The 27,607-nt window shown below is 52.7% G+C and overlaps 1 long non-coding RNA gene across 1 annotated transcript in view; it reads right to left on the bottom strand.

Annotated features, from left to right (window-relative positions):
* The window catches only part of LOC126500898 (uncharacterized), a 35,129-nt gene extending 7,877 nt beyond the window's left edge, over window positions 1-27,252 (bottom strand). The window contains exons 1-2 of the long non-coding RNA XR_007591456.1: window positions 27,159-27,252; window positions 3,167-3,276 (exon numbers count right to left, since the gene is read on the bottom strand). This is a non-coding gene — a long non-coding RNA (uncharacterized lncRNA). The remainder of the gene's footprint in view (window positions 1-3,166; window positions 3,277-27,158) is intronic.
* Window positions 27,253-27,607: the final 355 nt, after the last annotated feature.

Raw genomic sequence — 27,607 nt, 5'->3', positions numbered from 1 at the left:
CCAGATGTCCTACACTCTCCACCCAGGTGTCCTGGACCCCCTCCAACCAGGTGTCCTAGACCCTCTCTACACAGGTGTCCTGGACCCCCTCCACCCAGGTGTCTTAGTCCCCTCCACTCAGGTGTCCTAAACCCCCTCCATACAGTTGTCCTAGACCCCCTCCACCCAGGTGTCCTAGACCCTCCACCTAGGTGTCCTAGACCCCTCCACCCATGTGTCCTAGACCCTCCACCCAGGTGTCCTAGACCCCTCGGCCCAGGTATCCTGGAGCACCTCCACCCAGGTGTCCTGGACCCCTCTGCCCAGGTATCCTGGAGCACCTCCACCCAGGTGTCCTGGACCCCTCGGCCCAGGTGTCATGGATTGTATTCACCCGGACAACCTGGCGTGATAGGATTCCCAGCCAGTCTGGGTTCAAGATGAACGCCCAGCTGTGCCGCTCCTCATCCTTGCCTGGTTCCTTTCGACCAAGTTACTCCATGTGCCAGCCGCCTGTCTGAGGAGTGGATTTCTAGAAGTCCAAGCAGAAGGAAAACTGGTGGGAGACAGATGGGACCAGAAAGGGGCTCAGGAACTGCCTTGGAGCTCTTTGTTGCTCTCTACAGAGGACGGAGGCACCCCACTGTAGACAGCTCACTCACCCCAGGCGCAGTGGGTAAGAGAACCATGGGGACAGGCTGTCCTCCTACAAGTGCCTACAGAGTGTGCAGATGAAGCTTCCTGGCCAGCCTCCAAGAGTTTATGCTATCCACACCAGGGTGCAGCCCACACACACTCAGAGGAAGGCTGGGCCAGTGGAGACAATGCAGTTGGGGCCACTGGTCGATTCTGACGATGCTATCTCAGCCACCTTCAGCCTGGATACCCCAAAAGGGTTGTTCTCAAAGCAGCATAAACCTCCTGGTTCAACAGGGGCCTCTGCATTTCTTTTCAACTTGTGCGTTATCCCATATGGAAGTTAGTGTTCATGGAAAGAAAGGAGCAGACAGTATGTTGTGCCCCCAGGAAGACCCTCTGAGAGATTCTATTAACCTCTGTTCCTTGAGACTATATGGGCTGTGAGTGATGAGCCACACCGACATGCAATTAACCTAGAAAGTTCATGATTTCATTTCCACGAGGATCTGCTCTTACGTTGAGTGCACTATGGGTTTAGTGGCATGAGTCTACCTTTCCAGTATCATACAGAATGGTGTCGTTGCCCCAAATCTTCTGTTCATTTATTCATCTGCTCCTCCACCTCTCATCTTTTTATTGCCTCTGTTGCTTGCCCTTTCCAGAATGTTCTGTGGCCTAAAAGGCTTCTACTTAAGACGGGCAATGCATTCTCTTCATAGCTTTGTATCCCAGCTCATCCTCTGCTTACCTGCTTGTCTGCAAAAGGATGCCAGATTCACTCTGAGTTTGGGAGGGTATGTGTGCAGAGTTTGAGGGGACACAGTCTGTCACAATTTCACCTCACAGCACCTCCAGGACAGAGCCTCGAGAGTCCTGCCCCAAGGTCACACCAGGGCAAGATGGAACCACAGTGTATCCGCTGGTGTCAAGTTCTGAAGAGAAGCAGCTTGAGCTCTGTGTGGGGCTCAAGGAGGCTTCCAAGTGTCAGGAGCTAGGAGAGAGGGAGGGCAGGACACAGAGAGAGGAGCCTAGGGGAACCCCTGGCTATGGGCATAGCATGGGAGGATCATGGTGGCCTGTGGAGGTAAATTAAGGATGGAGGTGTCTTGGCCACACAGTTCAGGTACCAGAAACCTCAGCAGGAGGGACAGGGGGTCCTCTAAACTAGATAGATGTGGTCAAATGTGGGCTTTGCTTCCCAAGGGGCAGGTGACACAATGCAGTGTCCAAGAGGAACCAAAAGGGATGACGATGGGGGCAGGGAAAAGATGAGACAGCTTTGTCTGGTTCCCACTGGTCCCATGGGTCCCTTCTGGGCTCGGAGAAGGTTCCTCTACAGCCCTGTAGGTGATACCATAGCCTCATCTAGTGTATACCCTGTAGTGTGCTTGTCCTGCCACACAGGAGAGCAGGGCGCTTGGAGTTTCCAATGTGTCCTTGACTCTGTTGGGGGTTTATTGTCAAGTCCATGGCAGGGCTGGGTTTTCCAGGTTGCAGTGTGACTGGCCAGGCTCCCAGCGCTGGTGAGCTGAGACGCTGCTAGCAGTGTGCTGGTGCTCAGCTAGGAGGGGTTATGGGGGAGCAGCTTGGCCTGTCTGTTCTGTCTTCCCACCCTGCTAGGCCACTTCCGTTCACTTCTGTCCCTGTCACGAGCTGAATGGTGACTCCTGCGTCTGTGTGACCTGACGTGAAAGCAGTCCCTCTCCAGAAGTATAGTATACAAGATAACACACTAGAGCAGGCTGGCCTGACGTTCAGTGTCTGGTGTCCCAAAGGAAGGAGCGGGACAGATAGAGACAGACAAAAGGAAGATGGTCACACAGAGATAGCAGAGACTGGAAGGACTCAACTGTAAGATGAAGACAGCATGAGCTGGAAGCTGGAAGCTGGAGGCCGGAGGTGTCTCCCTGGAGGCTCTGAGCAAGCAGGCCTGCTCTGCGTGGATTTCAGACTGCTAGTTTATGAAGCAGGGAGAGTGAGCTTCTGCTGTTGGAAGGCAGTCTGTGGTAACTTGATACAGTGGCCCATAACACTGACCCAGCTCCCTGTGAACCCAGGCTCCCAGCTCAACTATGCTTCTAGCATTCTTGCTGACTTCATCCTACCTCCTGAACCCCAGATTTACAGGTATTCCTGGGTCGGGCTCACAAGAACCTCTCAGTCCCAGCCTGCCCACAGGGCTGCTTTCTCTTGGACCTGATCAGCCTTTCCTCGTGCCCATTGTGACTCCAGGTTCTGCGGCCTGCTCTTGGGGGCACAGGCTGCTCCCCACCCCATGCTGCCTTACTGATCTCTCACCTTCACGGACTCATCCCCTGAGAGCTCCCAATTGGCTCAAGCCTTCCTGTCACCATCTACATCATGGCTGCATGTGCCCTACTCAGTTCTCAGGCTTGAGTATTACAGAAGATTGTCCCCCCTACCCAGGTCCTTGATGGCACTACATTGCCATTGTAGAAGCTGCTCAGGAACCCTGGTAGCCTCTCCCAGACTCCTTGCCAATGCCCAGCCTTGGGTACATTCTACCCTTTGCCTCCTCCCAACCTACCTCCAAGCAGCTGATGCTTGTGGCGGTCTCCCAATGTTGATGGCACTGTTGAATCCGGTCACCAAGCAGGGAGTGGAAGTCTGCAGATCTGCACGGAAGTCCACATGGTTCTGAGTGAGAGGAAAGAAAATGGAAATGCAAACCAAGAGTCAAAATGAAGACAAGAAGGGAGGGGACAAGAAAGAACTTGGGTTGGGATGTAAAAACAAAACAATAAATAAACATAAGAAAAGAGAGAGAGAGAGAGAGAGAGAGAGAGAGAGAGAGAGAGAGAGAGAGAGAGAGAGAGAGAGAGGGGGGAAGGAGTCAGAAAGAACACACCATTAAGCAGCCTCTGGTTCAGCTCCTGCCTCCAGTTTCCCACCCTGTTTGAGTTCTTGCCTTGGTTTTTTCAGCAAACTGATTTAGGATATGTAACCAAACAAACCCTCCCCTTGCCAGCAAAAAATGAGGACAAGATCCCTTCTGCCCAGTGACCTTTTGCAGTCAGGATCTCACATTGCTGCTGGGTCCCTTCCCCTGGTACCTTGCCTGGGGAGCAAATGGCTGACAGATGTATTCCCCATTCCTAGCCAGCACACAGGAGGCTTTCTGGTCCTGAAGTTGCTCTGACTGGCTCCAGACCTCAGGTCAGCTTTTATGATTCTGGGTACCACTAATCTGACTGGACCAGACCAGCTTTGCCTTCTTAGGGTTAGCGATGATTGGAGAGAGAGACAGAGGTACAGGGAAGATGTGGGACTGTCATCTGCTACTGCCCCTTAGCACTTCTACCAAGGAATAGCATCTTCCTAATGGAAACAGGTGCTCAACCTCATCCCAGCCACTGCAGAGCTTGACCTGGCCACCGTCTGACCAAGAGCCATTGTGCCTGGGAGCTTAACTGCTCCATGGGCTTCTGGAGGGCAGGGCTATGTGACACCAAGCACCTGGCCTGGGTTCCTCCATCCTCTTACACTCTCTCCATGTACACACCCCTGCTAATTGGCTCCACTTAACATCTACACACACACACACACACACACACACACACAGAGAGAGAGAGAGAGAGAGAGAGAGAGAGAGAGAGAGAGAGAGAAGCATACACACACACACACGTATGCACATGCACACGTATCTCTGACAGGACAGACAGGACACTCTGTCTACCTACAGAGAGCACCTCACCCTCTTCTCTCCCCATTTTTTCTGTATCCCAGCTCCAGATGCCTGGTTTTCCAAGGGAAGAGGATCCCCTGGAAGGCAGAGCAGCAGCCTATCCTTCCTCCTCCCTTCCTGGCTCTACTCCGCCGCCATAGTCTCCTCCCCTCTTCTGCTAGTCACACTCTGCCCCACAACTTCCCGTCTGTGACCATGATTCCTGACTCTCCGTCCATCTAAACCTGGTTCAGACCTGGGGAAAGCCCACTGATGACACACCCAAGCTTCTGCTGTGACTCTAGCCCGAGGGCCCCACTGGGCTTTTCATCAGCTGTGCTAGGCTCCTTGCTAACCTATCCCTTGTTTCTGCTTTCCCAGCCTGTGTCCCTCTGCTCGGTCCACACTTTCCCTCCTCTTCCTTGATGTATCTGTCTGACTCTCCTCACTAGCTGGCATCCCTCATCTGCCCTCCTGGCCCTGTCAGGCAAGAAAGTGGCCTCCCCCATCAGGTGCCCCTCCACATGCTCAGCCCCTCTTCTGATGGACATGGATCACCTCCTTCCTCCCGGCCCACACCTTGTGCTCTCCTTCCTGAGTTCTTATTTCTGAGCCTCCTCCAAGCCCTCTTTGATCTCTGTTACCACATGATTCCAGACCAGAGGTCAGGACTGCCTACCCAAGGCCCTCTGCACATCACACCAAATGTCCTGCTGTAGCCTTGCTGTTCTGTTTCCCGGGAACACCCCTGATCTCGCACTTCTTTCTGTCCAGCTTGCTGACACCTCTCCTGGGTGTGAAAGAGCACTTCCAGAGGCCCAGAGTCCAGATAACCTGCTAATGCTGTCTCCCCATTTCAGCCAAGACTTCCCTTATCACCAAGGGGCAGGGACAGTGGCTCTTTGTAGTGATGGGAGGGGTACTGGGGGGAGGGCTCAATGGGAGGCATCCGCAGGTGCGAGAGGCCTACAGGTACAGAAAGCTGGCGGGAGCTGTCCTCGAAGGTGGTGCTGAAGGTTCATTTTCTGCTGATCTCCAGGAGGCAGTCCCTGACCTCTGCCCCTCTTCTGCATTCAGTAGGCTTTCTTTTAACCTCAGGGGATTGTCCAAGTCAGGTGGGCATCTGGCCCCATGAGAGAGACCTCATTCTCCACAGCCAGCTCTTGGAGACACAGACTGGGAAGAAAACACCGCTATGCTTCTTACAGTCAGCTAGGGAGTTGTCCAGGTATTCTCATCAGAACGTCAACAGACGCTGCCTGTTCACAGATGGGCCCCCAATGGGTCAGCCAATTGTATGAGACGATTGTATGAAGCTTCCAGCCTTCAGCCCTACCAGTGCCAGCCAGGAAAATGAGCAGAATGTGACAGAATGGCCAGCAGCGTGTCCCCTGCCCTCCTACTGGCCAGAAGGCCTCTGTGCAAACATTTCTGAAACCCTCCATATTTCTACATATCCTTTTCACCTCAAATCCCAGCTTAGTCTAGAGCTGTGAGTTGGAGGCAACCCTCAATACCAGCAAGAATAGAGGTGGTTAAAAGCTTCCAAACCAGAGGCCTGAATGCAGTCTACTTTGCAATGAAGGCTGCATTCTGGGGTCCACGCACTTGTGTATGTCACGGGCAGGCTAGTGAGCACACATGTAAGACGTGGCTTAGACATATCAGTAAAGAGCCTCCTTGAGTCACTCATCCAAACAAGATAAAGAAGGATTTTAAGTTTCTTGATTTCCTGAAAGACCGTCACACAAGAAGACTCTTCTGGTCAGCCGCAGAATGTTTGTGTTGTCAAAAATAGAGTTGGGGAGATGTCATTCTATCCCCAAAGGGCCCAAACTTTTTGCCTCTACCAGTTGACATGAGCTACAACTGGGCAATTCTGAGCGTGGGCAGTGGGGGCGTGGGTACAGTAGCTCCGTGTCCCTTCTCTCTGTCTTCATTCCCCAACTCTGTCCCCCTTAGCCATTCATCTGGGTGATGTTGAGGGTGGCTACAAGTAAGTGGTCTCACATCTGCTCTTGCTCCTGGCCAGTCGGAGAAAGGAGAGAACAGACCTGGATGAAATCTGGTCCTTGACTACATAGAGGTAAAATCGGGTGAGAATGAATTGCTTAAGCGGTTGTGGTGAGAGATGATTTGGCTTCCAATCCTACTCTGAGAAATATGGGGCCTGTGTTCAGGGTCAACAGCCGCAGTCAGCTAGTGATGTCTGCAAGTCAGAGAGGAAGCAGTGGCACACACGCTTGTGCCAAGCAGAACTAATGTGGGCATTGTGGGTAAGGCTGGGAGAGGGCTGGAAGTATGACATTCTGAAGCTTTCACTCTCCCTAGACTCAGCTCTGAGGCCTTACACACACACACACACACACACACACACACACACACGTGTGCGCGCGCGCGCGCGCGCGCGCGCGAGAGAGAGAGAGAGAGAGAGAGAGAGAGAGAGAGAGAGGGAGAGAGAGAGACAGAGAGACAGAGACAGAGAGACAAAGAGACAGAGAGACACAGAGAGATTCCTCTGCTTGGAATACCCTATCTTTCACTGCCACTCAGTCAAGTCTTCTGCGTGGGTGACTCCTTCCATGTACCTTCTTGTCCCAGAGGCATGACACCGCCAGGCTCCCTTTCATGATCTGGTGTTGGGCCTGTCACTCAGCCTTGTAGGCCAGGATCTTTAGTGAATTTCAGCAAATGTACCAGGAGTTTGCCTCCAGCAGGGGCTCTGATCAATGGGATATATATTTTCCTGGACCCCCTCTGCCCCCCCAAAGGTGATGTCAGGTATCCCTGTCTGGGTTGGGGCCTGACAAATAGAAATTCATCTTCAGGTTCCTGCTCCAGTCCACACTAGTACCTTCTACCCCCAAGCCTCAGAAAAGGCATATCGGGTGTCCTGGATCCCATCCTTTGCCCCAGTCTGGTACTTACTCATCCCAATAGAATGCTCCCATGTTACCAGGTTCTGTTCTGTACAACTTCAGTGGTCAAATCTCTGCACTACCAGTCAGAAAAAAAAAATCACCAAGTGACTGTGTGACCTCTCATTTGGACCAATGCCCATAGCCCACAGAAGAAGGGTATGGGTGTGCACAAGGGGTTTCAGGCCATGTTGGACTCAGTGACATTTGTCTTCTGCTTCCATCTAAGGAAAGAGTGAAGGAGTCCTTGCTCTTCTCTAGGAGTATGGATGCAGGGCTGAGGCTCTCATGTTCCACTGGTTCTGCACTGAGAGGTCCCTGGGAACTGGCTCTGCACTGTGACATGGTCCCTGGAGTCTGGCTCTGTACTGTGAGGGGTTCCCTGGAGTCTGGCTCTGCACTGTGAGGTCTCAGAAGCTGCATCAAATCAGCACAAACCCTTGGGTGATTTTTAACCATTTTTAAAGCTCCAGAGGGAAGGATGCTATTAGGGGTGAAAAGATGAATCATGACCATGAATCATTTCATAGTGATCTAAGGATCAATTCAGCAAGAAGACATAACAATCTCAAATGTGCATGGGCAGAACAACAGAGCTTGGAAATAAATATGGAAAAAAGTGACAGAACCGAAAGGAGGTTTAGAAAACATACAAGAACAGTCTAGATTTCAATATCTCTTCATGATAATGTGCGGCAGTAGACAAAAGCTGAGTCAGGACAGAAGGGACGTGAGTGGCAGAAGCACCTGGTGCGGACTCATTGACACACTTGCTCGGAGCCTCAGCCAGTGGTGCCGGGGACAAAATCCAGTGCCTCGTGCATGCTAGGCAGGTGGTCTACTGATGAGCCACACACCCCCAGTCCCCCACTGGAGGGTTCTAGGGAGGTGTTCTACTGCTGATTTATGCCTCCCAGCCCCCCACTGGTGGGTTCTAGGAAGGTGCTCTACTGTGAGCCACGCCCCCAGCCCCCCACAGGTGGATTCTGGGCAGGTGCTCTACTGCTGAGTCCCATCACCATTCCCTCCCTGATCAGTAGGTTCTATGTCAACATTCTGCCACTGAATCACACCCCTAGCTAGACACTAACTTCAAAGGATACAGATCATGTAGCGAGCATTTCTTTAGCACATCATGGCCAAGTCAGAAATCAATACTATAATTATATCTGGGAGAAAAAAAAATAAAACCTCTTCAAAATGCTCAGAAAACCAAATAGCATGCTTCTAAATAACCACGGGGACGAGGGAGGGAACCAAAAGAAAAGTCTTGAAATATTTTAACTGAGCAAAAATTAAAACACATTTCAGACCAAGAGCCACTGTTGAAGTAGAGATTACAGGGCAATTCAGCACTGTGCACCTGTCTGGAGTAGGCAAAGTCTCCTGTCAGGGAAGGAGATTTTATCTTCGGAATGTGGGATAAGCACAAGCCGAAGCTGCAGGAATCAGGAAGAAGGAAACACAGAAAACAACCAGCTAGAAAACAGACGATGGTGGAGAGATCACCAAAACCAGCCTTTCAGGATCAATAGCTCAGACAAGCCCCTGTATCTGATGGGGGAAACAGAGAAGGGACAAGCAGAGCGGAGGCAGCAGGACAAAGCTGTAGGAGCACGGGCATCACGAACAACTGGCGTTGTGTTCTGTTCTTAGATGACCTGGGAAACTGTTCAAAAGCTAAGGAGGAAGTGGAGACGCTGGACTTTTAGCCTAGCACCTGCCCACAAAGGAAGCCACAGGCCCTAGTGGATTTACCCGTGTTTGCATGGTAAATAAAAATAAGCTCCTATCCTGCCAAAATATAAAAGGAGAGTCTAGGGAGTGGGCATTGCCCTGGCGTTACACAAAGACAGCATGAGAAAAGTCTAGCACAGGCCAGTACCTGCTGTTAATGTAGATGTCAGAGAACCCGAGCAAGTCAAATCCACCAGTATCTAAACACACCATAACAAAGAGAGTTGATCACCAGCACACAAGGTCAGTTTAACCTCCAAAATCAACCACATAGACCAGTGGCTCTCAATCTTCCTGACGCTACGACCCTTTAATACAGCCCCTCGTGTTGTGATGACTCCCAACCATAAAATTAATTTTGCTGTTACTTCATAACTGTAATTTTGCTACTTATATGAAACATTATATAAATATCTGTGTTTTCTGAGGATCTTAGGTGACCCCCTGTGAAAGGGTCATTGGACTCCCAAAGGGGTCACAACCCACAGGTTGAGAACCACTAACACAGACAGATTATATTTCGAAAACCACACAGATTATATTACAAAAATCTCAAGATACAGAAAGGGCCCTGGCTTTTCTACTTCTGGTAAAAATTTAGCAACTCAAGAACCAGGGACTTCCTCAGCCTAGTGACAGGTACTTAAGAAACACCTGTGGCTCAGGCCATGGGACAGATCTGTCCCCAGGACCAGAAGCAAGACAGGGTTTAAGTCCTCCACCCCTCCCCCCAATAATTATTAATCCTAAAATAACTGGCCACTATTTCTGCCACCTTCCAGCTCCAGGCCTGGCCATCTATGACCCTGACTGTCACAGGTTGTCATGGGCAGCATGCTCCTGACTCTTCTGTGGGATCTACCATTTGCCAATGTTTCTTTCTTATGGGGAGCGGTGCTTGGAACCCAAGACGTGCTCACCTTGTTCCTGGGTCTCTTTACAGCTCTTTTTACATGTCAGACTAACAGCCATAAAGATCCTTGCCCAGGACACACGGCAGGAAGTCAGAGCAGCCGGACAGAGCCCAGTCCTCCAGGTCTCAGCTATGGTAAAGTCAGAGGGGGTGGGTAAAGTGAGAATCATGGGAATCCCTTCCCCTAGGAGGGCTAGGAGCACTCGGTGACAGGGACAGTGCTGTCAACTGCAGCAGGTAAGGGGACTCTACACAGAACTCTATGAGAGAATGTGAGAGGCCCAGAGTAGAGCCCCACACAGAGGTGTAGCCCAGGCTGGCCATTCTTGGTAGTATGCAAGTTTCCCTGAATGAAGATCAGGAGACTTCACGGACCACTGGGGACACGGCAGCAGCCAGCACTGTGGTTGAATGGCCAGTATTCCACATGGTTGCTTGTATTATTGGTCAAAGAGAACTGTCCAACTGATGGACTTGGGAGCAGAGCTGACTGACTCACCAGTGAAAGGTGGATCACCTAATGAATTTCACTTGGTGAAAGCTCTGAACTGCTCATCCCCAGGAACAGCCTGCACAGTGGCTGCCTGGCTAGCCTAGGAGCTGGAGTGGAGATGCACACTAAAGTGTCTCAAGGAGGAGATGTACTGGGTCCTTGGAAGGGGGTGTTTGTTACTCCAGCAACTTAGCCATAGCTGACAGATACATCCCGCTTCGTGCATTACATAGCAACCCGTGCCTCAGTTTTCTCAACAAGACAAGCACAGTGACAGCTACCACAGAGCACAGTGAGCAGAGTGCCTGTCTGTGAGGATCAACACAAAGCACTTTGCAGTGTGTGTGTGTGTGTGTGCACCCGTGAGAGCGTTTGCTATTTACTGTTAAGATGGATGCCAAGTCTGCTCCGTGGGTCCACTCCAGCTCAGCTATTGCCAAGTAACACGCCAGTCTGGACTCACACAGAATGCATCTGCATTGGGTAATCTGGAAAATTCCAGATGAAACCAAATTATATAGCTGCATTTAATTGACAGGCTTTGTGGAGCTTTCATATGCTAATATACTTCAGAGTTTTGAGGAGATTGGTGAGGCAGTGTGGGTCATGCATCCTTGGAGCCCTGAGCCAGATGGGCTCTGCAAGGCTGAAGCACCAGGGACGAAGCAGCAAGATCCAGGAGCCTCATGCCCTTCGAGGCTATTCTGATGAGGGGCTCTGCTGCCAACGGTAGGGCAGCAGTGGAGGTGGGCCTATCCAGTGCGCACACGATGAGGACATGGATGTTGGAGCATAGCAACAAGGAACATGGATTAGTCCAAGGCCAAGGTGCCAGACAAGAGCAGAGACCACAGGGTGAATTGCTCTGATTCTGTGGAAAGGGAGGGCAGGGATGAAGGCCAGACATAGTGCCAGCTGGAGTGGTGGAAGAACTGCCCTTTTTCGGGTAAAGAAGAAGACAACGGCGATGGACCAGGCAGGAGGCTGGCCATGGCGACTTAGGTGCAGAGTGCACCGGAGTACAGCAGGGCTGCCCAAACCCTGAGCCACAGCCTGGGGCTGCTCAACTCGGAAGTCCAGCCAGCCCCATGTGCCCAGCGAGTCACTCAGGCAGTGGCTAATTGGATCTGTGAACTCAGTGTGGCTGTTGGCAGAGAGCTTTTAGTCCCTAGGACAGGATGGAAATTGGATTTCGGCTCCTGCTTGGAGAGGATCCTGGATTCCTGCCTGCCTGTCCTCCTGCTGTAGGGGGCTTGGATGGCGGCCTCCATCAGGCAGATTGTAAATTATGCGTCCATTTCATATGCAGCTGTTGCAGGCCAGATCGATGCCAGGGACTAGAGCTGCCCAGCTCGCTGGCTTCTAGACAAACCTGTTTTTCCCCTGAGTCTGGTGAAGGCCCAGTAGAAATTGGAGAGCTTTCTGGTGTGGTTACCAAGGCTTGGGTGGTGGTTGCTAGTGGTCTCTGGGATGCTGGCTGGGTGTGTGGCTTCGTAAAATACCCACAGTTTGGCATGCAGCTTCCAAGGTGTCAGTCAGGTTGGGAGGCTATTCGACTGCATGTGAAACCCAGTGACTGCTTACTGCTATCTATCCCTTCCGGTGTTAATGCTGAGACACAGCCTTCTCCAGGTAGTCCGCTGATTCTTCTCTCTCTCTCCTGTCACCCTCAGACACAGACTCCTAAGCGGCTCTTTCTGTTCTCAAGTGGGAGAGTATCCTTCAGGTAGAGATTCTGTTTCTAAAAAGTGGTAGGCTATAACCTTGGAAGTGGAAGGAGTTGGCCATGTATAGCTGGGTATTGGGAGCCAAGTAAAAGAGATTAGGAGGCTGGGCTCCCCGGCTCCTGGAGAGCCAGGCCTGGGCTGTGTTCTCAGGCACATAGAACCTTCTGGCAAGGGCAAGACTGTGAGTCTGTTTAGAGAGGAGGAAACTGAGGTGGAGGTCAGGGATCTGACTGTTAGCAGTAGCTGCAGTGGGGTGATGCCTGTGTTCTGGGGGACAGCTCTGCTCAGCCAGGCGTGGAACCCCTTCATCGCAGGTCATTTGTCCACCAGATGTTACCCTCCAGATGCAGACACCAAGGTAGAAGGGAGCCATCGCAGTGGGGACTGGACCCAGGCCTGCCTGTTCTGCATACACCACCCCGAGGTGCAGGCAGCTGTGGCCACTCACAGGGACCAGAGCATTGCGGTGATTTTCAATTATGCAGATGGGAAACGATATTAATGTGATTAAGACCACTGAGCAGAGTGTGAGCTAACTGAACTTGAGGGCAAGCCCTTTTACCTCCCTGACCCCTGGCTTCTCTGTTCTCAGAATGAGCCTCAAACTGTTGATGGCAACCACAGAGAGCCCAGGTTTAATGGATACAAATGCTCCCGGATGGCTTTCCAGCCCCCCACCCCCAGAGCAGAGACAGGAAAGGAAGACCGGAAAACCACACGTCTGTTCTCCTGGGGGGTGGCAGTTTAAATAGCCTGTGGGAGTGGTCCAGAGCATCTCTGGGGAGGGGTCATCATTTGACTTTCGTAGGGGTGGAGTCTGGACTGAGGCAACTCTGGGGGGGGGGCGGGGAGGAAGCTTGGGGTGGAACCTCCACCCGAACAGTTTCTATTGTTGGAACAAAACACCGTGACCAAAAGCAAGTTGGAGAGGAAAGGGTTTATCCAGATTACCCTTCCACATTGCTGCTCTACACCAAAGGAAATCAGGACAGGAACTCAAGCAGGGCAGGCACCTGGAGGCAGGAGCTGATGCAGAGGCCATGGAGGGTGCTGCTTACTGCCTTGCTTCCCACCTGGTTTCTTCGGCTTGATTTCTTATAGAACCTAGGATCATGAGCCTGTAGGACCCAGCCCTGACAGGCTCAACAGAGAACACCCAGGCACCACCTAGGAATGGATCATCCAAGGGAAAAGTACCTAAGAGTCCAAAGGAAATACCTAACATTCCAACCATTGTAGATAGAATCACCTGTTGCCCCTTAGCCCAGGACACACCCATCCCCTTTCACCAGGACAGCTAGACAAATGTCAGCCAATCAGGGGCCCTAAACCTTAGAAATCCCTCACCCCAACCTCGGCTGTGATAAAAACTCCATCCGTACTGAGCTCAAGGCTCTCACATGGTGCCAATGCACTGGACACATGGAGAGTCTGGGTTCGACTTGGGTTGCTTTTACGTCCAGAACTCTGCAATCTGGGCATAACACAGCCCAGGGATGGCACCACCCACCATGGCCTGGGCCCTTCCCCATTGATCACTAATTGAGAAAATGCCCTACAGCTGGATCTCACGGGGGCATTTCCTCAGCAGAGGCTCCTTCCTCTCTAATGAGTCTAGCTTGTGTCAAGTTGACATAAAATCAGCCAGTACAGGGAATGGCTGGACTGTTACCCTGGCTAGAGGAGGCTTGAGTGTGTTGTACGGCCTTTGAGCTTCATTTTTGGGGATTGTGGGGGGGGGGGACTAGAGGAACTCCCTCATTGCTTGCAAATTGCCAGCCATGCAGGCCTGCTGTGGGCGGGGCTCTTGGGGACCCAGCAGCGCACCTGCAGCGGCTTTGTGCTCCCACAATCCTCTGCCTCCACAGGGAAGGAGGAAGAGAAAGAAGCGCGAGGCTTTCCAAGCAGTGGGTTTTAGAAAACACACCCACGGCTGCCACAGAATAACGAACTCCTCTGAGGCCTTTTGCAGAGCCCCTGGTAGTCCCCACTCTACGTGAGAAGTGAAGGTCTTCCTGTCTTTTCTTCTCTCCCTCCATCTGTCTGCCCTTCCTGGGAGCCACAGCCTCTGGCAAGCCACCCTCATTCTGGGAGCTGGGAGCTCTGCCGACCTGGGCTGCTAAACTTCAGGTTTTGGGAAGGGCTGCAGGCCTAAGCTTTAATCCCCAACGCCCTGAGAGCCCAGTTTTTCCTTCCATTGTTTTTCTCTAATAATTCACCAGTGGCAGAACCTGGCCTGTACTGACACGCAGCCATTTATTGTCTTTATTTCTTTCCTTAATGCACCACTTTCTCTCTCCACAGAACTGTGGATGCATCTGGTGGGGAGGGTCTGTCAGCCTGTGGGGCTGTGAAACCCACAGAGTAGATTCGTGGAGTGGCACCAGGTGACTTTTGTGGAGATGGGAATTCTCAAGGCCACAGGTTCCCAGAACCTCTGCACAGGTTCCAGGCCTGGTACCTCAGCTGGGTCCCCAGTGACAGACATGGAACCCCTCAGCATCCTGGCATCTTCATCCCTCAACTTGAGTCATCAGGGCAGTGCTGAGGACACAGAGGAGGGGAAGCCTGGGATGGGGTCCACTGATAGCAGCAGGTGGTATTCCTGGGGGACAGGATGGGGATGTCCTTCCTGTGTCAGGACAAACCTGAACCGGGAAAGATTGGCCTGTCAGGAGCTTCCTCCGTTCTCTCTTTGAAAACTTATTTCACTTTCTTACTTTTGTTTGTTTATGACAGGGCTGGCAGCCCTGGAACCTAGAACCCTCTTGCCTCTGCCTCTGGAGTGCTAGGATTACATGTGTCAACCACCATGCCTGCCTGGACTCACGACTGGTTCCTGTGCCCCTGGTCCCTGGAGCAGCCTCTGCACAGCCAGCCCCTGTCCCACTATGGCATCTCCTAGGAGTTCCCATTCCTGCAGAGACAGGGAAGGAAGTGCTCAAGTGCCCCCCCCCCCCCCGCATTCCGGTGGTTTGCTAAGCACCCAGTGGTGCACCCTGCCCCCCCCCCAACAGGGGCACCTCTAGCTCTACGCTCTATTCTTCATGAGATGAGGGTGAACACCCAGCTGCCCTTCTCAGGGCTTGAATCTCTGCAGTCCTTAAATTCTCTTCGACTGTTGTTTTGTGAGTAAAGTCAGTGGACCAGTGGACCGGGCACTGTGGACCTCCTGCCTCCCACCTCCTCCCCAGTCTTCCTAGGATGTGTTCTTGAAGGTCCTCTCCTGGGCCACAAGGTCACTGCTACCTCAAGTGGGGCGGGTACAGGTGTGTGTGGGGGGAGGGTGGATGACAAGCACAGGTGTGTGGGGAGGGCACTGGTGTGAGGGGTGGGAGAGCAGGTGCATTGAGAGGAGGAGGGAGCTGGCTTCAGCTTGGCCAGTACTGCCCTGCGGCCTGCAGCCCTCCCAGGTTCCCTAGAACAAAGGCATCCTGCCTCAGCTCTAACTTCTAGTCTGGCCCCTCCCCACTGTGCTCAGCCAGTCCCAGCAGGATGCTGCTTCTTGTCTTTGTACCTCCACCTCTGAGGCTCCCAGTCAAACCTGTCAAACCTGTCCCTTACACTTATCCTGACAAAAGGACAACTTCAACAGTCTCTTTCAGTCTTCAATGACGACGTCTCTCCTGGACTTTGTGACATAGACCCTTTCTCCCTCTCCCAGAAGAAAATGACCCCCTACAGTCATAAGGTAACGAACCTAAACTAGTAAGTGTCAGTAGACTGAGTCTGTGGTCCGCATGAGGAGAGATCAGAATACAGACACTCAGAGGATGGCCAGAAAAGGACATGCTGTTCCCGTCTGTAAAACCAAGTGGAGGGAAACATCCTGCCTTTGAGATTTCCGGCTAAGTCTCCTTTGTCTGAGCCCATCTGGAGGACCTTGCTGTGGTGGCCCTTACAGAGTGATGCGGCAGGGCACTTGGGCCCTCCCTGCAATCCCCTTGAGCCTGGCAGCTGACAGTCATAACACTAAGAAATGTTCCCAGCTGAGGGTGTCTCTCACCTAAACTCTAGTAGATCTGGCCTGGTTTGGGAGCTGTTTGACCAGGGAACTCCATGCTGGGACTTGCCAAGCCATGCTAGATCAGAAACAGCTTCCCCTTGGGCAGCTCAGAGCACCGACTCTTAATGCTCCCTCTCTGAGCCCTGCCGGTTGGGAAACAGAAAAGGCTGTGAGAGGCACCAAAGTCCAAATGGAGTCACCATAGCCACTGAGAAGCTGAGGAGGTCTCCTGTAGGGCTAAAGGTAGCTGTCGCAGGAGACCTTGATAGGACACAGCCTCACAGTGCCACCTGGCTCTTTCAAAGACATCTACCCAGAAACTGTCCGGCACCTCTCTTGTTATTAATCCTACTGCTGGGGATTCTTATACCAGAATAACTTAACAAGTTTTCTTATCTCAGAAACCTCCGAGATAAGAAAAAACTGGCTTTTCAGCCTCCTTGAGTCCTCACTCAGCTTCAACATGTGTGTTCCTGCCGGAACCCCTGGTTGTCATTTAGTGTGACAGTGTGGTCAGAGTCCTTGGTCAGCTCTCAGTGAATGACAGAAGTGACTGCCGAGATCATCTCACCTGGGCCTCTAGACATCAGACGACATCAGTACTGGGGACATAGGTGCCAACCTCAGGTGGGACTCCAGGCAGGAGCCTTGGGCAGTGATGTTATCCAGAACCACAGACACCCACACCCATTGCACCCCAGAGTTCAATAGTGGCCCTGGCACCTGTCTCTTGGCCACGGTAAAGTCACTCTCTGTGACAGGTGCTGGCCCTGAAGATACCTGCAGACATGATCAAGTCTCCAGCTCTGATTCTCTCCCCCACTACCACAGGGCCCCACATTCCTTTGTATCTGATCTGGTTCCTGCTGGCCTCTGCTAAGGAATCCTCTCGAACCACCAAGCTCCAGAGCCTCAAAGGGACTCAGAACCAACGAGGGTACTACAAACCAGTGTGACCAACCCAAGGGGCCACAGGCCATTACTTCTGGACACTGGGCTCTTATTAATGTCACCAATGTTTAAACTCACCGTATTTTATGCTCAAATCTAGAGTGTGTATCAATGACCTCATGGTGTTGTTTTTAAATGAGCAATTCCCCCTGTTTTCTTGGGAGTGCTTGTACAAGCTTTGAACCTAGGATTCCAGGGGTCTTCAGCAGGGGGTGGAGGGGAAATGAGGTCAGAGGTTAGGGAAGCACTGCAACGCGCACCACCACCAATTGCTCTTCCCCCCCCCCCCAGTAAAATCTGGCCAGGAGATTTGCCACAGGTATCCTGATGTATCTTTAAAACGATATTAAGTTCTTAAAATTCATTGATTTGTGTCTGTGTCACTGACCTCAAAAATACCAGAAAAAGAAAGGGGAAAAAAACCCTACGCATCTCATCATCTTAAAATCCCAACTGCTTTCTCTTCCAACTTTTGAATCACCACTCCTCAATTCAAGTGTGGGTTTTCTGAGAATGTCTCGTTGACTTAACTATTTTTCAACCTGGAGGAATAAATTGTCAGTCACACGCTATTTAGAGAACAAAAGCTTCCATGGGAGCGCTGCGGGAGCGCTGGGCGCTGTGGGTGGAACCAACCTCGCCCCTGCCAGACAGGACGAAGGAGCCCCGGTCCGCTGCTGGCACCAGAAACGCCCCCCCCCCCAGCGCTGTTGGAACGGACCCTGGGGACCTGCACTCCCCAAAGCCGCCAACAAAACCCCACCCCTCCGAGTGGGAGGAAACGGAGAGTTAGTGTTTACCCCAGGGCCCCACGGTGCACCCTTGTCATGCATGGTTCGTTGCACTACAGAATTGCAGACCCGCCAGCCACTCAGGACACCAACAAAGAAAGGAGGGTGTCTCTCCAGGGGGAGAGCTGCAGATTTAATCTCAGAGCTGTGAGGGAGCAAGGCTCAGACCGGATTTCAGCGGCTTTAGCATATGCTGCCTCTGCGCGTGAGGAGCGCGGGTGCCGCAGCACACGTAGCTTTTCCTGGTGTTTTAATGCATTATGTAAGCACATTTATATAAATGTTTTCCTGGGTTGGATAAATACTGTTTTTCTGTTTAAATTTAATCCGGGTCCTTGAAAACGAATTTCGTTGATCTTTTTGTGACCCTGGAGATTTAGCCTTGATAAAAATTTCAAGTGTGAAAGGAAACTGGCACTCAAGGCAGCGCCCGGCTGGGGGAGAGCTGCAGGAAGCGGTGGGCAGGAGATGGCCAGGGCTCCCTTCGAGATTGTTTGCCACCGAGCGCGTGCTGTGTGCTGCTGCTCCTCCGAGTCCTTCCCAGTCTGGGAGACAGGACCCTGGCAATGCCATGCTATGAGCAGGAGAAGAGGAACCAAGCAGGGGAAGGGTGGCAGAGAGACAGTGGAGAGTGGTCATCTTAGACATTGAGATGTCCCTGGAGAAAACTCACAGAAGTGGTGGTGTGCAGCATGCCAACATCCAGGACCAGGCTAGCCGAGCATCTGAAAAGACGGTGGAGGGCGTGCAGGCAAGGAATAATAAAGAGGCATGAACACAGGAAGGACAAGAGCCCCAGTAAACCTGTAGAACCTCTAGGCTTCCTTGGAGTCAGGCAGAGTTTGTTGGGGCAGCGGTGGGCTCTGAGGAGGACAGGGGAGTGTATCTGCCACTTGCTCACAGCTTCTGGGGAACCACTGGGAGAAGAGCAGACAGGAAAGAGGCCAGAGCAGGGAGCAGGTGCTGCAGATTCCGGAGCCCATGGCTCTCCCAGCTAGGCTGCAGGTGGTTTTGCGGGCTGCTTTGCTGTGAGGAGATGGTGGCCAAGGATGGCCCAAGAGGTAGGATGGTGGCCTTAGCATGGATGGGCTGGCAGGCTGGATAAAGTCACTGCAGGTTGGGAACAGAAAGGTGGGTTCTTTTGAGTGGAGATAGCAGAAGCCAAGCCCACACTTAAGCACAAAGTTCAGTGGGAGAGACAGGCACCAATAGAATGAGTGAGGCTGACTCTGGGCCACTCAGAGTGAGGTATCTGTGAGAGGGTGCCCAAGGACAAGGCCACTGCCACCACGGACGGACGTGGTCAAGAGTTCCAGTTCAGGCTTCAACAGCCCTGGTGTTCACCAGTTCTGTCCTGCCTGAATTGGACTGGGGAAGACTGTGAGTTCTCAACCTCTCAGCCTGTGTTTGCCATCCTGATGTGAGATGCTGAGCCCCGCAGATGGGTAAGCTGGGCCATGTGGGCCATGTTCCCCCCCCCTTGCTGTTTGGCCTTAAGGCGTAGTCACTTCAGCACCCCCTCCCCGGCTCCTTCTGAGGCTTCCCTAGAAAGGGTGGGGTCCTGCAGACATCTCAGAGTGGATGAGCAGGAGCAAAGGGAACCCCATGTCAGCAGAGGGGAGAGCATGCCAGGACTAGGGGACTGAGCAGAGGGCCAAGGGGCAGCAGCAGTGCTGGGCTCAGAGGACTCTTCAGGCATGGGGCTGCTAAGCATTGCCTCAGGCTTAGATGACCAGGAGCCACAGGAGGTGTTGTGGAGGGTGAGAGGAATTGCAGGGCCAGTCAGCACACCATCCTCTGACCTACAACCCTTGCCTGTGGCACACACGCTGCCTCACTGGGCTGAGGCAGAGTGATGACCTCACTGTCTAAGACCCTGTGCCCTGAGCCGGCTTGACTCTGACCCATCTGACTCTGTACACTATGGTGATGTGACTGCCCCTTGAGAGGTGCGAAATGGAAAGAGGTTCCTAACAGACTTTGGAGTGGAGGCTAAGAGGACAGGTGACATTCCCAAAGTCACAGAGTGAGCAGATATGGTGACCGACTATGAAAAGCCCAGGGTGGAGCTCTGGTTGTGAAAGTCTGTCCCAGAAAAGGCCAGTAAGGCCAAGCCTGGCTTTGGCAGTGATACGGAAATGAGGTTTAAGGAAAAGGCAAGGGGCATAATGAAAGCTAAGTGACCCTGGTCAAGACGAGTCCCCACCACTCTTCTCCACTCTAGTCTGTCCTTCAAGGTGATCTGTTGGTCCACAGGAAGAAAGGTGTGCTGTCTCTTCCTTAGAAGCAAGTTCCTTCCATGACCGACACCAGGCTCAGCCTTTCCCTTCCCCCAGCATGAGATGCCAGCCAAAATTCTAATGGGTAAGCTCCGCTGTTTCAATAGTATGATAGCCCAAAGGGCAGCACAAGTGTCTCTCTTTAATTAGGATGCCTGCTCTCCTGCGAGGAAGGTCACCTAAGCGTCACTGCCCTCGGCTGCACACAGCCAACTGCACTCTGCTCAGGGCTCTCTCTGCTCTGCCCCATGGCTCTCCCTACACTCTGCTGCACACAGTCAACTGAACTCTGCTCTCTGCACTCTGCTCCCTGCACTGCGCATGGCTCTCCCTGCACTGCTCATGGCTCTCCCTCCACACAGTCAATTGAACTCTGCTCCATGGCTCTCCCTGATTCTGATCTACTGCTTCCATCATCCTGTTACTTGAGATGAAACAGGTTCCTGCTTCTGATGTGGGCCAGCCCTGCATGGCTTCCAACCTGGCTGCTTTTACCATAGGCCAACTTGGTTTCATTTACAAAACTTGCCCTCATGCTGCGGGTGTGCTCAGCTCTGCAGGATGCAGGCACTGTACAGACTAGATGTCTCAGACTGCCCTAGAATAGAATAAAAGAGCCATAGGTGATGGCCAAGTTCCTCAGAGCTGATCTCAGGGTGGATCCTCAGCCTATTAAATTAGCAAAATGGGAAGCACAGAAGAGAATCCCAGCGTGTGCTAGTCAGCATGGGTTATGCTCAGTAACAAATAGGCCTCGACCTTTGTGGCTTCAGACACTAGTACCGTATAATTGGTCCTGGCAGATCCTGATCATGGAGGCTTCATCAACTTAGCATGTGACTATAGGAATACTTGCTGCTTCCCCAGTCAGTGTTTCATTCTGGTTTCTTCTTGGTGTAAGGTCTGTGGCTACCCATCCTATCTGAGAGTCCTTATGCTGTATGGTGATTCCCTGTTGGGGCAAGAGGGTCTTTAGTTTCATTGATACTATACCTCCTGCCCCTGATTACAGCTGCTCAGTAAGAGGAAGATGTGCCCAGGTTATGCTGACCCTGCCATTATAGATGCCAGGGAAACGACTCTCTGTGGGGGAAATTATGGCCTTGGAGCCAAGGTGAGATCAGCTGGGAAGGAGGTGATAGGAGACCAGTGCGAACACTTCAGGGGAGCCTAGAGAGGTGGCTTCTGTGGCCTCTGAAGGCAAGTCTAAAATCCAAGCCAGAGCACAGCCATAACTTTGGGATATCTCCTATAATTCAGAGACTTACATCTGAGGGTAGATCCCAGGCCTGGCGAACTTTGGAGCATCTTTGGAAACTCCCTAACAACCATTCAGAACCAAGAGAGACCACTGGGCTGCCTAACAGAGCCCTTGTGGATGAATCACTACACCTTCCCTTTGTCCTGATGCCTGAGGCTACCCTGCTCATCTGCCCCTGGAGACAGAGCCTGGCGCAGTGACCTCCCTTGCTCTGAGGGCCCCTGCCTTGGGATGCAAAGATGCCAGCAGACAGGCTGCTCCTGGCAACGAGGCAGATCAAGTGACTCACCTGCACGAGTTATTTTTAAGTGATTTGAAGGCTAGCGAAGGAAACGCCTGACAGCTGCAGGAATTATTTGCCACGGAGCCACGGAGTAGGCCCCACCAGCAGGTCCCATGCTGGTCCCGTGCCAGCAGGCGCCCTGCCTCAGGGACCCTGGAGCTTACCGGAGGTAGCCATTGGCACTCTCAGGCTCAGCATTTTGTATTCCCAAAGCAGAGGATCCAAAGAAGGCAGTTATGTCCTGCTCAGCAGTCTCCATCTTCCCTGCCATGGAGGAGAGAGCCCAAGAGTCCCTAGGAACCCTTTTCAGGAACCCCTGGGGAGGGTGCAGGCTCGCCACTGTCTAAGAATCACAGCCCAGAGCCCAGAGCCGACCACTGAGCCTGTAGCCCACATACTCCTTGGCTACCAATTCAAACACATGCGTCTGGTCTAGCCACTGTCCGATCCGACCCCTGGCCATCTTGTCTTTTCCAAAGCTCACCTCAAATCCCATCTGCCAAAAAGTAATCTAGCTTTCCCCTGTCTCCAAAGCAAGCTTACTCCTGAAAATACTTGATAAAAGGTGGGCAAAGGAGTCTTCTTGTCACAGCAGCCCCGCCCCAAGTGCAAACATAGGGACAGATGTGTCCAGTCACACACACTTCAATCCACGTGAAACACAACTTTCTCAGTCCTCAGGCCTGCCTCAGATCTCCGTCATCTGTCTCAGGTGAAATCAAGTCCCTTGCTCATCTTAGGTCCTAATGCAGTCTGTACTGACACAAGAATGGGATGCTGGTCCTGGGTGAAGCTGTCTAGAGAGAAGTAGCCTTGGACTGGAGCCAGCACTGCTCTCCTCCTCCTATCTCTGCCTTGGAGCTCCAGAAGGTGAGTACGGAAGGGAGAGCCTCCTGCTTGACAAGTGAGGCTGTGGGCATGGACATCCATGCTCACCTCTCCCCGCCTCTCCTACACACCTCAGCTCCCCACTGAAGGCAACTTACCCCTTTCCTAGTTCTCCCAGGAGTTCTTGGAGGTGCTCTTTAAATGAACCTACCTTTGGTCTCAGGAAACCCAGTACCTTGGCCTACAGCAGAAGCAATTGTTGAGTATCTGTGAAGGTGAGCAGAAACAGAAGACTCGTGCCCTAGGGATCAGGCCACGAGACCACTAAACTTACTGCCAAAGGCTGCAGTGAGACTGTCCCATGTTGAAAATCCATTGTGCTTCTCTCATCATTGCGAGGTGAGATTTCTCAGAGGTGGCCCTGGTGTCAAATACCTGAGCATCACTGAGTCTGTGCGAATGAGTGAAGGGATGCATCCCAGCCCTTGTGGTGTGGGTCGGGAGTCCCCACAACCAACCTCCTGCTGAAACATAGGCTGCTGGTCCTGTATCCATGCCAGACGTGAGAGCCACCATACTGAGCTCTCCAGACCACAGTAACTCCTAAAACCACTGAGCCAGGTTACAGCAGACAAGCCGCAAGAGGTGGCAGGTACAGGGAGGTGTCACTCATTGGCTGTCTCCTGCCAGAAAACCTTCTGTGGTCTGCCTCTCAGCAACAGGACAGACAGGTACAGGGCTGACATGGAGCCAGCTCAGGCCCACTCACTCCCAGCCATTGCATCTGCTCCCTGGAGGGTAAGCATTTGGCACCTGCTGTTCTGTTTGGAGGCCTTGGACCTTTGCCTGAAGTGGCAAGATGACAGGAAAAGTTGATAAACACCTGCCACAGCACCGGTGATGACAGCCACAGTCATAATGAAGACAGCGCCATTTGATACCAGGTGCCACTTAAATGTTGTGCCAATTTGTCCTTGTTAGAGAGAAGTGGGTGACAACCATTCATGGAGATGTGGGTCAACCTCAGAACATGTCGATTCTCCTAGTGGCTCTGCCTAAGGCCCCATTTTACAGAGAGAGAACTCAAGACCCTGCGAAGTCACTCGGTGCCTTCCCCAGACCAGGAGGGCACCAGATGTAAGCCAGCCATTCCTGGGGGCCTGAACTCCAGCATTCACTGACACTACCTATTTTCTGACTTCTTGGGAGCAGTCTGTGGCCAGATCTGTGCTCTGAAAGTATAGAACCTATTACTCCACCTCCCCCAGCCAGGAGGGTCTTGAGAGCCATGAACTCTGTGGATGTATTTCTGCCCCTCTGTGAGGTCCCTGTGGATGGAGAAAAGAGCTACAGCCTGGGGGCCTCAGGCAGCCGCTCATTCCCTCACACTTCTGCAGGCTGGAATCTAGAGACATGTCCACTGTGACCTTGTTAGCGCTGAAGAACTTTCTTTCTCCACTCTTTCAGCTTCTAGTGGTTGCTTATCATTCTGGAGCTAGGGCTGTGTCGTTCTACGACTGCCTTCTCTTTCCAGGGCCTCCTCCTTGTGTCCTGTCTAGTCAGCCAGCTGTCCTGGTCTTGGGCAAATCCACTCTGACCTCATAGTAACTAGTCACATCTACAAGGGCCCCTGTGGTCATTTGAATGAGATATCCCTTACAGTCTCAGGCATTTAAACTCTTGGTTCCCAATTGACGGCACTGTTTGGGGAGGCTTAGTAAGCATGGCCTTGTTGTATGAAGCGTTTCACTGGGGGTGGGCTTGGAGGTTTCAGAGCCTGTGTCCTTCCAGTGCATGCTCTGCTTCCTGATGGCAGTTCAAGAGGTGAGCCCTCAGCTTCCTGTCCCTACTGCAGGCCTTGCAGCTTGCTGCCGTGTCTCCCTGCCTCAATGAACTCTTATCCCTCTGAAACCTGTAAGCCCAAATAAGTCCTTCCTTCTCTAAGTGGCCTTGGTCATGGCATATATCACAGTGACAGAGAAGTAATAATCCAGCTCTGGGTGCAGATGAGGTCACATATGGACAGAGAAGTAATAATCCAGCTCTGGCTGCAGATGAGGTCACCTATGTTGGTAACAGGCAGCTGGAAATGTGTAAGGAGCCCTATTTTGCACTCTGCCAGCCAACCTCACCCACTGCTTGCCCAAGGAGCCTGACATGGTCCCCTCCCAGGTTCAAATTTTCTGAGGGCTCATCATCCCTCGGTCCTGTCCTTCCTTCTGCCTACCCATCACCCTGGTCAACTATGAGCCTCTGAGATGAGTCTGTAGAAGTGGTGCCTTCTCTCTGTGTGAGGCAAGGTGTTCTGTGTGATAGCTTCAGTCCAGAGAGAGGCAGGAAACCCAGATCAAGCGCCCCACCCTGTCCGGTCTCTACCTCCCCTTTTCTGGGCCTTAGAAAGTGTTCCTTCGTGGTGCAGAAGACAGACTGCTCAGGGATGGGCATCTGGGACCTGCTGAATCATCTAATAATCACAGAGCTCAATGTAGGAGCAGCCAGGCTGCCTGGAACCCGGCTCAAGCACAGCGCCAGCCTCCATGCCCCGTGTGTTCAAGGCCTGTGTGCTAATGTCCCAACCCCACAGGCTGCTGCCACCTCCAGCCGTCTCTGCTTTCTATTCTGCCAGGAGGGACACGGAGTGCAGGACTGACCAGGAAACTGGCTAAAGCCCAACCCTTGGCCACGTTCTTTGCTCCTTGGCACACTGCCTGCTGGCCCAACAAACCATTCTGGAAGACTGATGCAGGACCTCAGAACATAGACCTGGGAGGCTTTTGTAGGAGAGCTGAGCATTGTTCTGGAGACAAGGTCCTATGGAACCCTCCAGGCAGCTAGGGGGAGGAAGAGAAAACTGGAGGGGCCAGTGTGGCTCAGCATCATCCCCAAGTTACCTTCTACTCCCAGCTCCTCCACTTGGGAAAGCCTGACTTTTCACTCTTACCTGGTGTGGGATGGAGCTACCTGGACCGATTTCCCAGGGCCCTGCTCCTCCACACAACTCCCTCCACCAGGCATCTCCTGGAACCTGCTAGCAGAGCAGACCTCTGGCCCCATGAACAGGGCGTTCCATACTAGCCAGACGCCTCATCAGGGCGGGGTCTCAGCCAATCAAGGCTCCCTGCACCTCTTTACCCCTCACACACAGCGGTTTTACTCTGGAACCAAACTTCCAGCCACTGCGCACAGCCCGAGCTTGGCTTTGGAAAGATATTTTTAGCAATGCTGAAGCTCCTCCAAGGGCTGCTAGGATGGAGCCACTGCCCCAGTTCTTCAACCCTTCTAGTCACAGGAGTTCCCTGACCAGGCCTCTGCCCTGGCCCTGTTCAGTTGGAGGCTCTTTCCTACCTAGTGTGAAAGCCACCATCCAGCCCTTGCCAGGAGCTGTGCCTGGGGAGGGCCTGGCTCCACTCAGCCTGTCCCCAGTGCCTCTCTCAGGAAGTGACAGACTAGAGGAGGAGGAGGGGTGCTTTCCATGTTTAGGATCTGAGGGGAAGGATAAAGATGTGCTCCCACCTTCTGGAGAGACGCCTGTGTACCTGGGAGTCTCTGTAGGAAATGAGGCAAGGAGGGAAAGAGCGGGAGGGGGCAGGGAGAGAGAGGGAGAACAGGGAACAGAGGAAGAGACACGGAGACTCTGCTCTTCAGGTACATGTGGCCTTCAAGACAAAAAGCTCCTCTCCATCTTTGGGGTTCTGAGCACTGTACACTGCCTGTTCGGCCACCACACTGACTTCTCATTTCCAGGTGTGGGAAATGAGGCCTGGAGAGAAGGTTTATAAGGCAGGGCCTCCAGTCCACCCTCAGAGCACAGGTATCTCCAACATCCTCTGACACACACATGGCCCCAGAAAGGCAGTCTATGGAACTCTGGGGAGCCCCCAGCCTCCAGACCATCTAGGCCCCGAGGACCAGCCTTCCTGAACCCATTTACTAAATAATAACAACTTCCCTAGGCCCCGTGTCTTTGCTCTAATGCTGATGCCTTACAGTAACCTAGGCTTTGCCTCTGGAAGGGGGTTGCTTTGGCCCCCCTACGCTTATGTAAAAGCGTGGTTCTATCGCTCCCTGGCCCAGTTCTCCATACTGAGTTCTGGCTTTGCTCAGCTTCCATGGAACTTGAGCATTCAGCTTCATGGCACTGCCAACCCCATTCCCTCAGCCCCACCCCCGGGCTCTATCAACATTCCCAGACTTGTCCTACAGTGACCACTATGTCCCTGCTGAAGACCGCCACTGACTAGGCTAGACGGTCCCCTCCTCATTGTGGGGCCTTCCTCACTCCATCCAAGTTTGACATCAGAGCCTTGATCCTCTGGTTCTGAGGTGTCAAGTGCCAGAATGAGGGTGGACAGACAAGTCTCTCCATGTGGGATGGTGCCCATTCTAGGAGCAGACTAGTTATCCCCAAACCTGACCATCTGGAGTAGCTGGCTGCCCCACCCATATCAGTGACCACTAGAGAGAATGCAGCCAGTGGCAGCACTGGGATCAACGTCTAAACCTCCAAGCTCTCCCAAGGCAGACATTCCGGCAGTGCTCCCCACAAAAAGGACCTAGAGGCCAGGAGTGCAGTCTCAGAGCAGGCTCTGAACTGTGTGCCTGAGGCCAGCCTCTGGTCAGGGACAGCAGCTCATCTCTGGCTTTCCGCCCTCCCCCGTGAACTCTTACCTTCTATGTAACACCATGCAGTTCCTGCAGAAGGAAGCAGCATGGAGGAAGAGCAGGCTCAGAGGTCCAGGGTGCTGCCTGTGTCCCCAGAGAACAGAACTCCAGGATACAGGCTCCTGACTGCTGAGTCACAGGTCCCCACAGGTCAGCTTCAGATAACACCTGATAGCTTCCCGGGCCACTGCACAGGGTGTTGCTAGGCAGACAGGCCATGGCTGGGCTGACTACCCTCAAGGCCCCCTATGGGGGACTGCTGTCCAGACCTCCCAATTTGAGGATCGGGTTCCACTCCTCATAGCTGTGGGTCAGGGGTGGACGCCTCACTTGGATGCATGGACTTGACTACTGTCTTTCAGCTTTTCCTCATCAAAGGGAAATCAGGTGCCTCTTGTCTGTATCACCTCAATTTCAGAGCTGACAACCTGTAACCCGCCTTGTCTCAGGGCCAT

The sequence above is a fragment of the Alexandromys fortis genome, unplaced genomic scaffold (assembly GCF_014885135.2).
Source record: "Alexandromys fortis isolate MF-2015 unplaced genomic scaffold, M_Fortis_MF-2015_v1.1 scaffold_7, whole genome shotgun sequence".
Classification (NCBI taxonomy): domain Eukaryota; kingdom Metazoa; phylum Chordata; class Mammalia; order Rodentia; family Cricetidae; genus Alexandromys; species Alexandromys fortis.
Note: the sequence above shows the minus strand (reverse complement) of the source record. Positions and strands in the feature narration are given on the sequence as shown.